The sequence below is a fragment of the Dioscorea cayenensis genome, unplaced genomic scaffold (assembly GCF_009730915.1).
Source record: "Dioscorea cayenensis subsp. rotundata cultivar TDr96_F1 unplaced genomic scaffold, TDr96_F1_v2_PseudoChromosome.rev07_lg8_w22 25.fasta BLBR01001567.1, whole genome shotgun sequence".
NCBI classification, from domain to species: domain Eukaryota; kingdom Viridiplantae; phylum Streptophyta; class Magnoliopsida; order Dioscoreales; family Dioscoreaceae; genus Dioscorea; species Dioscorea cayenensis.
Genome location: NW_024087958.1, coordinates 98,586 through 112,382, shown reverse-complemented (window position 1 = coordinate 112,382; position 13,797 = coordinate 98,586). Strand labels below are relative to the sequence as shown.

Sequence of the window (13,797 nt, the reverse complement as noted above, 5' to 3'; positions counted from 1 at the left end):
TGCCCAGGTCTTGTTTAACATGGACGGAGGAGGTTGGCCCCACCTCGCCATAGCAAGGGGCTGAACAAACAAAGAAAAGGGGAAGCTCACAGAGAGGAGAGCTCACAGAGAGCTACCAAATCAGATGGGGTGGTGTTGTTGGCTTCCAAAAGAGGTTAATTAATCCTCTCGTGGCAAAATAGTCTGGCAATGTTCCCTGCCAATCTCCGAGAGCTGTGAATCATCTCGTCAAATCTTCCGAGAGAGCTCTGCCCGAGCGGAAGAAACCCTCAATCCGATGAAGCTATTCAAGAAGCTCCACGATCATCATGGCCGCTCTAGCGAGGTCCCGGTTGCTTCCTCTTCGTCTATGCCCTCTCGCTGTCTCCTTCTTGCGCCTCTGACCACCGTGAGTTGGTGGAGCGGCGGCCCCGGCTAACCCTTTTCTCCGCCATCGCCATTCAATGCTTCATGGCTTTCTCCGGCTGGACTTTATGATGTCTGAGGAGGAGTACCAGTGCAGCTGGCACTGGCGATCTCGAACTCAGAGTTTTGTATGATCCTGATCGGGATCAGATCCGAGCGATGAAGCTTCTTAGCTTGGGGAAGCAGCGGATGGATCCGATTTGGGAGGAGGATTTTTCTGCCAGTGTGCTTCTGTCGGTATTAGGGTGAGTTCTTTCTACATGCTCGTTTTGAGCTTGAATTTTTCTTGTTTTAGTATCCGATTTAGGTTTGATTATGCTTAAGAACAGTAGGAAATTTAGAAATTATGGTTTTGGAGAGGAATTGTGAAGTTTTATGAGAAATTAGGTTGGCTCTGGCCATTGGTAGAGTGATGTAAAAATAAGCCAACTTTACTTTTATTGTGATTGATCTTTGTTGGGCCTGTTTACTTCCTTGTTTCTCAAATCTTTTCTCAACAATAACCTTATACAATCTAGAATGTGAAGAAGACAATGATTTGAAGTTCATTAACTTTGCAGTTGTAGAGTGGCAGATGTGACACTGGACTGTTAGCAATTTTTTACCCTGAATTTTCTATGAAGATATGGCTCTTTTCATGAGGGAACTCTACAATATCATTGCTCTTCATTGATGACCTGAGCCTTAGGATCATCCAATTTGTTTAGACCCCACTACTTTTAACCCCTCAATTTGTTTGCACTATGATTAATAAAAGACAGTGCAATTAGTGGAGGATTTCATATTTTCTGGCTTGCTTGCCTACATGTTATCTCAAAAATCTTTTTCAATCTAATATTCTGTGACTATACTTATGCCTAATGCTTGAAAATCAACACATTCATTTATGATAAAACTGTAGGTGATTTTGCAAATTGCATTTATTCCTTCAAGATAAGCTTTTGCTTTTTCATGTGTATTTCTCTACATCTTATTTATGCCTTTGAATTTGATAATTATGTGCATATGTTATTCTTTAGTATGTTATTTTAAATAGTGTATTTCTATCTTTTGCTTCCGAAATATAATGTTTTTGATTATAAAGACACAGTTTTGATGTTTTATGGTGTACTTAGGTTGTAGGTAGCGAAGGAAGATTCCGTCACTGGTGGCTCTAAAAGCTGGAAATCTTGGGGTTTGAGCAAACTGTGTTGTCAATCATATTGATCTTGACTGTGACGGTCGAGTTAGACCGAAGCTAACACAGTGTGCTCCTTTCCTTGACTACCCTCTTTGCAGAGCCAGGGTTATAGTTCAAAGAATATCGAGACTTGTGGCCGGGCACCATCGGGTGGCTCTGTACAGGATGCTTCAGTATCATGTTAGCTTAAGATGGTTTGGAGGCCATAGTACAGCGTATCTGAGCGATCACTACAAACAAGAGTATTACCTATTGTGCATAAAAGGTAGGTCTATCTGGCGTCCATCATGCGTCTTTTTGTTTGCTGATCAATCCGGCCATCTTGCTATTCTAAAATGAGGGTTTCTTTCATTATTATCTACCCACATTCGGTACACCATCCATACTTTAATAAAGCACCATGAGTACTTTTAAACCCTCTTTATTACCTTGTTATGTGAAACCATGCATGCGTGGTCCTACCCGGAACAAGTTGGTGTTCCTTTGCAAGTTAGTCAAAGGGAAAGCGACTGCGTTGTGGTTGGCGATGACAATGTGACATAATAAAATTAGATGCCGGAAGGTGTGTGCTTATGTTTTAGTAGTGTCACTCTTAGAGGGATTAATTAGTACCCTGCTTGCTATTGTGAGGTTCTTGTAGTAACATTTGGGGTTAACTAAGTTTATTCTTGGCTTCGTTTTGGGAGAAGTTATTGAGCCGTTGGTATTTTCGTCATTTATCTATAAATGTTTTATGGTTTCTAGTAATTCCCCCTGTTGAGTTTGACAGCTTTTTACCACTTGCTATAGTACTTCTACAAGCACTTGCTGGCTGCAGCAGCGCATAGCATAGCATGGGATCATGCATAAGTATAACTATATATTCCCCATCATTTTTAACTGCTTTAACACCCAGAAGGTTTGATTTTAAATACTGTGCCTGTACTGCGAGGTTGTTTGACTGGGGTTGTAATCGCAGTTGAAATGGTTTGGATTTTTGCACGGGTGTGATCACGTATCCTTCAATGAGATTGAATTATGTTGTGTTAATAAAAGGGAATTGTTGTGAGAGAATCTCTGTTTCTTGTATGGTAAACTTTGGTTGTGTTGTGTAAGTCATGCTTCTTGTCATTGTTAATGAAGACTTAGTATACTCTTTCACAACAATAATGTGTAGATTTTCTTATTCTCCAATGCCTAATGTCTTTGCTTTCAGCGCTCACTACTTTTGTTCTCTAGGAATTCTTGGTTGATCTCCTTGCGTGACCCTTACCTCCTTATTCGATGGAGTGTAGTGAGTCGCGAAAAGTGACGCCATAGGATCAGGCAGTAATTCAAGATTCACTGAGAAAACTTCAGATTTCCTGGACCACAAAATAGAATGGAGGTGGTGACTCATCGGGATCAAAGCAATTATATAGAAATGGATTTGGAGCATCTGTATGGAGAATAGTAGTACATAAGTTTCAGGACCGCGAGAAGAAGCAGTGCTAGTATATCTCTGTTGCCGTAGTGGAGCATCATCCCATAACACTTGGTAGTAGTTCTAGGCGACTACGTGCAAAGGGCTTGTCTTCTGGTATTCAGCCATCAAGTTTCCTTCAAAGTAGGGGAAAGTCATTGTTGGCAACACCTTTGCTGGATGTTGTGTGTGATTGGGATTGAGTGAGAAGCTCCAGCACATAGTACCAGGATTTCTGCAATGCTATGAAGATTCTGAAACTAACACTACTGAGACTAGACACCTTTTCCAGAAATTGGTCTCGAGGAGAAATTTTACTGGACCATCTAAAATTACTGATAATAAAAACATGGGTATCGGGAGGCGCGGTGCCGCGTGCTTTATTACCGGCAAGCCTCAGCATCCATTGATTTGAATCGCCCGCTTGCAATGAGGTTCCAAAAGCAGAAAGCAATATAAATATGTGGAAGGAATTTTATCGAGAAAAGAGATGGAGGAATGATCTTAATGCTTCCTCTTTATATCAATCAACCGCAGATGGGAAGGCATTGTGATGGTTCTAGTGGGCTGAATACTTCTGAAGCTGATAAGATGAGTGGTGCCTTCAATGGTGATCGCCCGTTTTGAGTTCAAGACTCGAAAAATTTCCTCAGATTTCATAAGATGGTGAGACGTTTATTAGCCAAACTACTTCTGCAAAGCTAATAAACAACTCGAATCAATCGGCGGTCCTATATGTCGTCTTTCGCCTGTATTCTTCATGGTAGTCTTTGCGGTGATCAAGTGATGCTACAAACAAGCGAGCTTGTCTTAGTGAGAAGAGGTCACCTTAATAGGTCATCGAAACAATTAGCAACATGAATCACCGTATTAGCATTCATTTTATCCACTACATAGCTGCTTTATGAAATGCTTGGGTAATTTTTGTGTTTAAAAGATGTTCTAGGTGATCCTCCTAATTTTTATGTGAAGGATCTTTGTTTTATTATGCTATTTAATATATCTGTTGTTTTCTTATCTTGTTTGATTTTTAACTCTGGACATCTTTTTGGTAAAAAGGATGTTATGATTTATCTGTACTGTATATGAATACTAGGAAGTGGTTGTGAATAAATTCCTAGACCAGTATTTTGATGGAGATGCTTTGGATGAATTTCGGAGAGAAGTTGCTTGTTTTCTAGAGTAATCATTACATGATTTTATATTTCCACTTTATGTTTTGATGAGGGAGCTTTATTTTTTATTTTCCATTAGGTGAAAATAATGCGTAGGGTGCGACATCCAAATGTTGTTCTTTGTATGGGGTGACGTGACCCGCCCTCCCAACCTATCAATTGTTTCAACTTTTCTTCTGAGGTAAAAAGAAAAATCTTTTTTCCCTTAAATTGAACCAGTGAGTACTATAAAAGAAATCAATTTGCATTTTCTTACTTCAAAAAATTTAGCAATTTCTTAAATTGGTTTCAATGTAGTCAATGGCATGAACTCGGATTTAATGTGTTCCGACATTGTGTGTGCGCCTACTAATTGATTGCAAAGCATTTGTTGGACCGTCTTTTGGTTTTATATAAACTTTGTCCAAAATGGTCCTGATCTCACATGTGCACTGATAATTTGAAAGAATGGGGTGTACCATCTTCTTGAAAGTTCTAAGAGAACTTTCCCATCTCCACATTTTAGATTTCATGGAAGAATCTAGCAATGGACTTGAAGCGAGTTGTATTCAACATCTATTGTTTGAATGCAATTGAGCTTCGATATCTCATCATTGGTTTTGTACCCAATGGACCAAGCCCATCCTTTTCTAGCTTTTATCCATAAATTCTTGCACTTGAGATTGTTAGAGGAACTGTATGGCTTTGTATCTGTATTTGGTTAGGTCACCAGTGTATTCAACCTTTCACCTTTTCTACATGAACAGTGCAACTTGAGCCTATAGCTTTTATGTATGTAATTCTCAAACCTATCAACATAATCATGCCATATCGTATTAGGTTTCATGCCATTTCAGCAGATACTATGGGTGGGCATTTTGTTATTTGTGTTATATAACAAGAATTGAACATCATAGAAGCCATACTGAGTGATGCATGGGCTTGCTCGACTTAAAATTGGGGAGCAAATAATGGAGGATTTGAAGGGTATAAAGTTTAATGCAATGTTTTTAAAAGGATACTACGGTATTTTATGGAGTTTTGAGATGTATTAGCACTTATCATTTTGTTGATTTTACTTTTAGAATTTCAAATTGTGCCATGGAAAGTCTTTTTGCTCCTTTCGTCACTTGACTCAAATGCAATTTGATTTATCAGGGGAAGTCTGTACAGAATTCTTCACTGACCAAATTGTCAAACTGAGGAGAAGCGAAGAATCAAAATGGTTGTTGATGTGGTATGTTTAATTTCTCATAATTTCTTGGTTGCTAGTCTCGTGTGAAACTGATCCTCTGTGTTGTCCCACAGGCCAAGGGCATGAGACTGCTTTGCACACCAGCATACCAACAATTGTCCATCGTGATCTGAAATCACCAAATCTATTAATTGACAAGAACTGGACTATGAAGGTATTTTTATTTTGCCAACCTTGAATACATGGAAAGGTTTTAAAACTTGATTCTGCTTTTTAATATGAAGGAAAGCTGCTAAGGTAATTTAGAAAGTAATAGCAAAACGTTCCTTGTCCAAAAATTTAAAAACTTCGTCTCAAACTGATTGAGTTGTGCACTTTACAGGCATAGTTGGTAGAATAATAATAGATCATAATTTCCATCACTTGGGTTCACACTACTGTTGGGAGCAATTCTCCTTGGATTTATATAGGATGTTTGTTTATTGTGTCATCTTAGATTGATTGCTGGTAACATTTTCAGCCTGCAGAAAATGGGCTTGGGGGTTTTTGTTGAAGCTATTATATCAGAAACTAGTGGTTATGTGGAAAAATTAGAAGGATTCTAGCTTTCTATTTTGATTGCTTTGGTTCCCCAATGTCTGGGATGTATTGAAGTCCTGGAATTTGAACAGATAACTTGTTTTGTAAGACATTATTTGTAAGTTGCCTACTAAGGCATCTGAACCTTTGTATGGATCTGGCAACAGGAAGTTTTATATATCCCATACTTGCAGAAAATATGCTGGTCAGACCAACAATTCTTGCATCATTCAATCTATAATCATGATTTTGTTAAATTTTAGTCATTTGGTTTACATCACTCATTTAGTTGTTTTAGGTGTTCATTATTTGCTGACCTATATGCTTTAGTTGTTTTAGCTTTTTCCTTCAAATATGTGGGTGTCTTTCTAGTCTCATTAGATGCCAGTAAGACCAATGTTAAAAGTGAGTTTACATCAACTTTTTCATTCATTGTTTACCTCCACTCTTTCAATCATTGTCATACCTCTTCGGCCCAATTGAAACTAGTCCTGCTTTGTTTCAAAAAAATGTATTTAAATGTGTTTCTATCTGCATAAGCTTGAATTGCACTCGTAGGATATCCGTATCCTTGTTCTCATTCTAAAACTTAGTTTGTCTAATGCTTATGTGTATACACGTGTTTTTCTTTGTGGTTTTTTGTTAGTGTTGTCACTGTGTTGCCTTCTTAATTGGGATTGGTTACTTATGTTGGCTCATTGGTTATGCTCCTAGTTAGAGCTAAGAGGTCCTAAATTATGAGTATAGCCCTTTCCCATGAATACTGATCAAAATATCAGGCAAGTTCAAGTTGCACCTTTTGGCCATAGCATCATCTTTAGTTTTCCTTTATGCAGTGTGATCTATTTAGGAAGCCAGTAGATATAATCTAATGTCACATACAAACATCCATGCCAAACAAATTTATTTATGTATGTTTGGGAAAGGTAACCTTTTAAATGTTGGAATAGAATAATAAATGGATATCATCATTAATTTTCTTGATCAACTATTTCTCTATTAGTTTGCATTGATAGCCTTTTGATATCAGTGTAATGCAGGTCTGTGATTTTGGTCTCTCAAGGTTGAACCACAGCACATTTTTATCATCAAAGTCAACCGCTGGAATGGTAAGATCGAATCTTTGCTCTACTACATTTAGGAAATTATTATTTCTAGTCTGTCCTTATTCTGTTTCAGCCTAAATTGATGGCAGCAGAGTTGTTGGGCAATGAACCATCAAATGAGAAGTGAGTTTCTATATTAAAAACCCTCTTGTTTTTTTGTTAACAAGAGAGCTGTCACAACAGACTAATAAGGCGGAAACAACACAGCTTGAGGAAACAGAAAGTAAACTAACAAAGAACGAACAAGTTAAACACAACATATGATAAATTAAAAATGAATTATCTATAGTTTACTTGAGTTTATATAATCTATGATATATCTATAGTTATCTATAGTTACACTTAAGTGCCTTATCATTTCCTAGACATTTGGCATTCATTGATGTGTTTGTTAGTTGAGCCGTTCTCTTGTGATGGCCTCCCATCCAAGGTGTGATGTGTACAGTTTTTGAGTGATATTATGGGAACTCACAACTTTGAGGATGCCTTGGTCTGGTATGAACCCAATGCGGGTGGTGGGTGATGTTGGCTTCAAGATCGTGGATTCCAAAAGCTGTTGATCCTCTTGTGGCCAAAATAATCTGGCAATGCTGGCAAAAGTAAGCGCATTATATATTAATAATGATATGAACTGTTCATACATAACACCTAAATTTTTTTGATATATTTATACATAGATAGGTATTGTAGAATTGTGCTAACTCTGTTTTGTTTTCAACTTTTGCTTTTTGTGAAATGAACATCTAGAGATCCAAACTTGTGGCCTTGCTTTGCGGATCTCACAACAGCTCTCAAGTCTTTACAACGGCTTGTTGTCCCTGCTTATCAGGATGCAGCAAAATCACCTTTAGCACAAGAAATACCAATAAACACAACGCCTTGAATATACTAAACAGTAAATAAGCTAAGAGTATCCACCCGTTTATTACTTTTTGTAGTGCTTAGTAGAGCCCTTAAATCAAGAGATGTAAAGTGAAATGCTAGTTTAGTTTGTCTTTTGGGCAAGAGCAAAAGTAATGCCCACTTGGCTTGTGTTTATGTTTTCCTTGTGGAGACTGTACAGGAATGCTCTTTATGTCTATTCAGTATATATTGGTACTCGCAAGTCCGAAGAACTTGCAATGGCTTGTAGGAGTTTCTTAGGGTGTTTTCTTTGCTTTGTACCCAATTCAAAACCAGGGATATTATATACACGAAAATGGGAAGACCCTATGGCTGATTGTGACAAAAGGGAGCGGTGCCTGGGTTGAGTGTAATTAAGTTGTGTAAATAATAGCGATGATACGTTGAGTTATTGAGGAATATGGTCCTCCGGGTCAGGAATCTTTAAAGAACTAGATTCCATTTCATGATTGATTGAATGAATGAGTGAATGCATGAAATGAAAAAGAGATATGACATTGTTATATATGTGCTGCACTATGTTGTTGGAATTATATCTATATATGTGAAAGTGTTAATGTTCTTGTTGTGCCATTTTGATTTGTGAATATTTTCATCTGACAATGGTTTCTATTGAGCTTCGATGTAAACTTATTCACTGTCTACTCTGTTTTCATTGTTGTGTTTTGTCAAAATGTTTGTACCTTCAGGTCTTCAAGGGAAATTAAAAACAGGAAAATCTGCCAAGCAATGGAAAGGTCTTGTAAATTTATCATCTATCCATGATAATGTTACAAATGAAAAACACCGAGGCAAATGGTTAAATAAAGATTTGGAGAATAGAGGTGACATTTGACAACAGGGATACATCAGTCTTTAATGATCGGATAAGTGATGAATTCTGCTTTAAGAAAAACTGCTCAATGTGTGATGAGCAATTCAATCATATAATAAATATTGATGAGTATGACATAATCTTTTCAGCTGTCCAAATTTTTGCCTCATCTAATTGTTCGCTCGATAAAAAATTATGCCTTGCCAAACTTATCCTATCTTGTTCCCTAATCTGGATTCAACTTGAGAATTTGTTAATGCTCTTTAGCAGCAATGCAAAATCAAAACTTTGATTGATCATTAGGTTGTTGGATCTCTGAAGAGATCAATGACCTGGTTCTCGTTATCCTCAAGTTGTTAGAGTACTTGCTATTCTCAAAGAAGCTCCATGCACTTCATTCCCACTGGCAAGCTAGCAACTCATTTGCCCACACCTACAGAAAAAGAAATAAATAAATAAATAATGTAGGAAAAATAAATAAATAATATATCATAGCACACTTATTAAAAATGTGTCATGAATATCTAAGCAAAATAATTCAACTCTAATTAAATTAACAGTGTGGAAGAAACATCACCTTATCATAAATTATTGCAACAAAAGACCCAATGCTTCTTTAGTATTCCGGTATTAAACTTTTGATCCTCGAACAAGTTTGCCTTGGCTTGATAAGTAGAATCTTGCTATCACTACCAAATAGATAAAGAATCTTCACGCATCTTGATCTCAATGAAAAACTCTTTTTGAGTGCCAAAGCCTCCTTTTCCATAAATAGCTTTACCAAGCTCGTAGCAACACCAATCAATCAATTAAGCCAACTCATCACATCGGTCTATTGCACGGGTGGTCGACAGGACTCTTGCGAGTGGCGAGAGTTCGATTCTCGATGAGGGCATATTTACAGGAGATGTGGCGGTGATTTGTGTCGTGTGGTCCCAGCGCCCGTGTGCTGCGAGCCCTCCCCACCTACTCCCACCGAGGCTTGTCATGCGCCCTACGAGCGATTTTAGCGGGTCCCCCACTCCTCTTGTAAAAAACACACACATTTATCAATTAACACCTTCTTTTGCCTTTGTTTTGCTCTTTAACCTGCCAAAAGAAGAGAGAAAAATACACAAAAAAAATCACAATAGTAACACCAAAAACAAAGTTAGGTCTAAAAGCCCCTCATTTTAGACCATTCTGCACATTAACAAAACTAAGGCTTTAAAAGTTAGACAAAGTCCACAATTAATCCTTAGCAATATGCAAGTGAAAATAACAAATAAACAATATTTTACATATATATATATATATATATATATGTATATATGCTTCCAACATGCTAACAAAGAACAACTTACTTGAAAATATAGTTTGAATAAAAGATACAACCCAACTATTGATGTCTTCAATCGATCAACTTTCAAGCCAGACTTAACTTAGAAAATACAAAAGATAATAATGGTAAACAAACCTCAAACTTGTAAACCAAATAATAATAATGTCTTTAGTACACTGGCATAAATAAAAAACCAATGAAAGTGTTTAGATTTGAGAAGAAAACTAGAAACAACACAAGCAATCTAGAGCATAATTTCACAGTAACTTTGGTAGATCAACGATTAATCGCAAGAGAAGTTGTAGTTACGATAAGCTTTTTGGAGATGTAAAACCAGAAATTAAAGACACATCAAATGAGTGACATGATTTCTCAATGTTATAAGTTGCACATTGAATTGAAAAACAAAAAAGAGAAGAGAAGAATAGAACATTTTCTCCTAATAAATGTTGATCTTACTTGGTTCGAGCATGAGATGATCTCTTAACTTGTGCAGACAAAACCATAGAAAACTCAAAGACCTTTCATTTACTTCCACTAGTCGAGCATTCATTAGGGCTCTCGTTCTGTAAAGACAAGAATATTCAACAAATTAATCATTCTCAATAAGTTAATGTTCCTAGTTTTAATTACATACTTGTACATATTGTTTCATGCTTTTCCAACATTGTCCTATGAGTTTAATAATAATAATCCAATTATTATTGGTGTTATAATGGGTGCATATTGATAAACTATAGATAAACTAACATTCAAACATGATATTAAAGTAGAGAAAGAGACAGCCGGTAATTTTGTCATTATACTATTATTTTGATCATTGAACTTCAATCTGTATCAATTTGGTTACCAACTTTAATTTCATTTCATCTCAGTAATCAAGATATTTCAACCAAACGAACGATGTGTTGGGTTTTTTTTTTTGGTTGTTGGTTTTTGTTGTTTTGGGGTTGTTTGTTTTTTTTGTTTGTGTTTGTTTTTTTGTTTGTTTGTTTTGGGTTTGGGTTGTTTCATACATATGCCGATTAAATGCGCTTAAATTGAGATCTATCGAGTTAATATTGAATATATAGAATTTTATATGTTATAATATATATATATATTTATATATTAAAAGGAACTTAGTACGAATGAAGAAAGAATTTATAATTATATAAAAATCCTTATGTTATAGTAATGGGAAATTAATTAATAGAGCTTGTTTTAACATTCATGTGGTCACATTGTGAAGTTGAAATAATAAAAGAAAAGCACGAAACTTACCATGACGGAAAAGCGTGGCTAGAAAGGTGACATGTGGGATGGTGCCATCATCCCACTCTAAAGCTTTCCCACCATTCTCTCTCTCACAAGCAATCGTATCATACTTTGATTGTTGTTGTTAATCGCACTCTTCAATGGTAACTAACTTCTCGTATTAAAGACATTGATGCACCCAAAGATGGCGAAAGTCGAGGGAAATTCCAATGCAAAAATTGCTTTCTGTGCTCACTAATTTTGTAGATGCTCTATCTAGATGATAAATAATCACGTAGCAGAATGTTACGCGGTGTTCGGAGACTTCTTGTTGTTGGATTTCTCTCTCCTCGATCTAAAACAACGTTTCTATCTGCACAATCTGATCTGTAAATCGATAGCCAATGAGATCACGGGACCCAAGCTAAATTATCAAAATTACATTCCACTATATATAACTCGCTCCAACACATGAAAAAGATTACGCGAAGGCGATAGATCTTTCCAAATAATGTTCTGCTCGGTGACAGCACCCATATTGTGAGGCGATTTGAGATGACTCCCACTTCCATTCATCACAATCTGCTCAAGCTCGTGGCATGATTTAATTTGTAGTGACTGCGAGAATCCATGATTTTTGCAACTTAAAAGTGTCAAATGAAAGAGAGATGATATCCACATTGTATAGACATAGCCAAGATATTGGGAAAACATGAGAGTGTTGGAGAACCTCTTTTGATACTATCTCGAATTCCTATGGCTTTTGACATGTTTCTTCAATTTCTTTAACTGTTCCAGTCTCACCCCTAATGTGGATATATGTCAATGACCTTCAACTCTGTAATCTTAACAGGAGATCTTCCAGGTCTACCTTGCCAAGCCGAATCAAATACCTGCATATCAGATATTGCAATTTCTTCAAATATACCAACTCATTTGGAAGTGATGAGATATTTGTTCTTGAAATGTTTAGGTATTGCAAATTAACCAAACATTTGATGTCCTTTGGAAGCTCTTCGATATCAGTGTATGAAAGATTTAAATATGTCAAATTTGGCATCTGTCTGAAAAATCCTTCAGGAATATTTTTGAAACAAGAATTAAAATTTATCATTAAACACAACAAATCAGAACATTGATGAGACAAAATTGGCGGAAGCTTCACGTGGCCATCTATAATCACTCGGTCCGCAAATTTCCAATTCTCTGCATTGATTGATGCTATTTCATCGACGGGGAACCAATCATATTTTTTCACTATCCATTTATTCATGTTCTTCCCACAGTCTGATGCTATCCACACTGCCATCTCATAAATTACATCATGTAACCCTCACATATCATCATCATAGAAGACAATAAACACGATTCCTCTAGAGTCTTAGAGGATATTTCTCCTGTGCCATAAGCTTCTTGCAAATTGCTCAAAATCACCAATCAAGCTAATCCTATCAAAAACTCTACAATACTCTGTGTTTAGATTTGTCCACTCGCAACATGCAAATAGATAAGAAACACTCCTTTAGAAAATCATTAGTTAGATTATCATAACTGAATTTCAAAATTGGAAGTAATGATTCCTGCACACCTTTAAACCTACTTCAGTGCCTGAATTCTTTATCGAGTTCAACATAAATTTCAATCTTGGACAGATTTTTGTTTGACATGGCCTTACAAAACCACTTTCAGACCAAGTGGAACACACACTTCTCACTTCACCTGCCTTCTGTTTCTTTAAACTATTCATCTGACTCGATAACAGCTAGATTTACATTGTCCTTGAAAAGATCCCATGCTTCATCTGATTCCAAGCATTCCACTTTGATGGTATTTCTCCTGCACACCCATCCTCGGGCACATCTTCAGATTCGAGCAGTGAAAAATCACCTTTAGTGTTTATACGCTTTGGTGGAGATTATAAATCGCTCATAGAAGGGCCGATGGGTGAATTCCGCAAGAGCGGGTCAAGATTCTTCTTCATATATTGCTCCAAGAGCATTGTACAGTTGCTAATTTTTAAAACATCAAAAGATGTCATTCCTTTACCGAGCGAGGGTTCCAACTACAACCTTTTCAGCAATCTGTTTTCGAAAGTTCTCGCCGGCTGAATATCTTTCGAAGCTTGATAAATAACGGATTGAATCCCATGCCTGCATCACTGAACAATGACTGCCTGATCTGGCAAGAGTGTGAGTCTTGCGTTTTACACATGCCCCATATATGCCAATTATACCGACTGTTTCGTCTGCCGTGATACTCATGCGAGCAATATCAAGACATTGTGAGCTGATTTCTTTCACTTTGCATTCTATGGGATTCAGAGACTCAAGTGAGGAGGAGGGTGTTGCTCTACTAGACATGAGACATTTTGATTGTTCTCCTCCAACTCGATTTATTTCATCTAATAAATTGATCTGCTCTTCTGCTAATGCTATACCTTGAAATACAATTCAGACAACAAGG

The 13,797-nt window shown here is 36.8% G+C and overlaps 1 long non-coding RNA gene across 1 annotated transcript; it reads left to right on the top strand.

Moving 5' to 3' along the window:
* Window positions 1–4,304: 4,304 nt before the first annotated feature.
* On the top strand, window positions 4,305–5,520 carry LOC120256696. Its single transcript, XR_005535387.1, has 3 exons — window positions 4,305–4,382; window positions 5,339–5,417; window positions 5,489–5,520. It is a non-coding gene; the product is annotated as an uncharacterized LOC120256696 (long non-coding RNA).
* The last annotated feature ends 8,277 nt before the right edge of the window (window positions 5,521–13,797 follow it).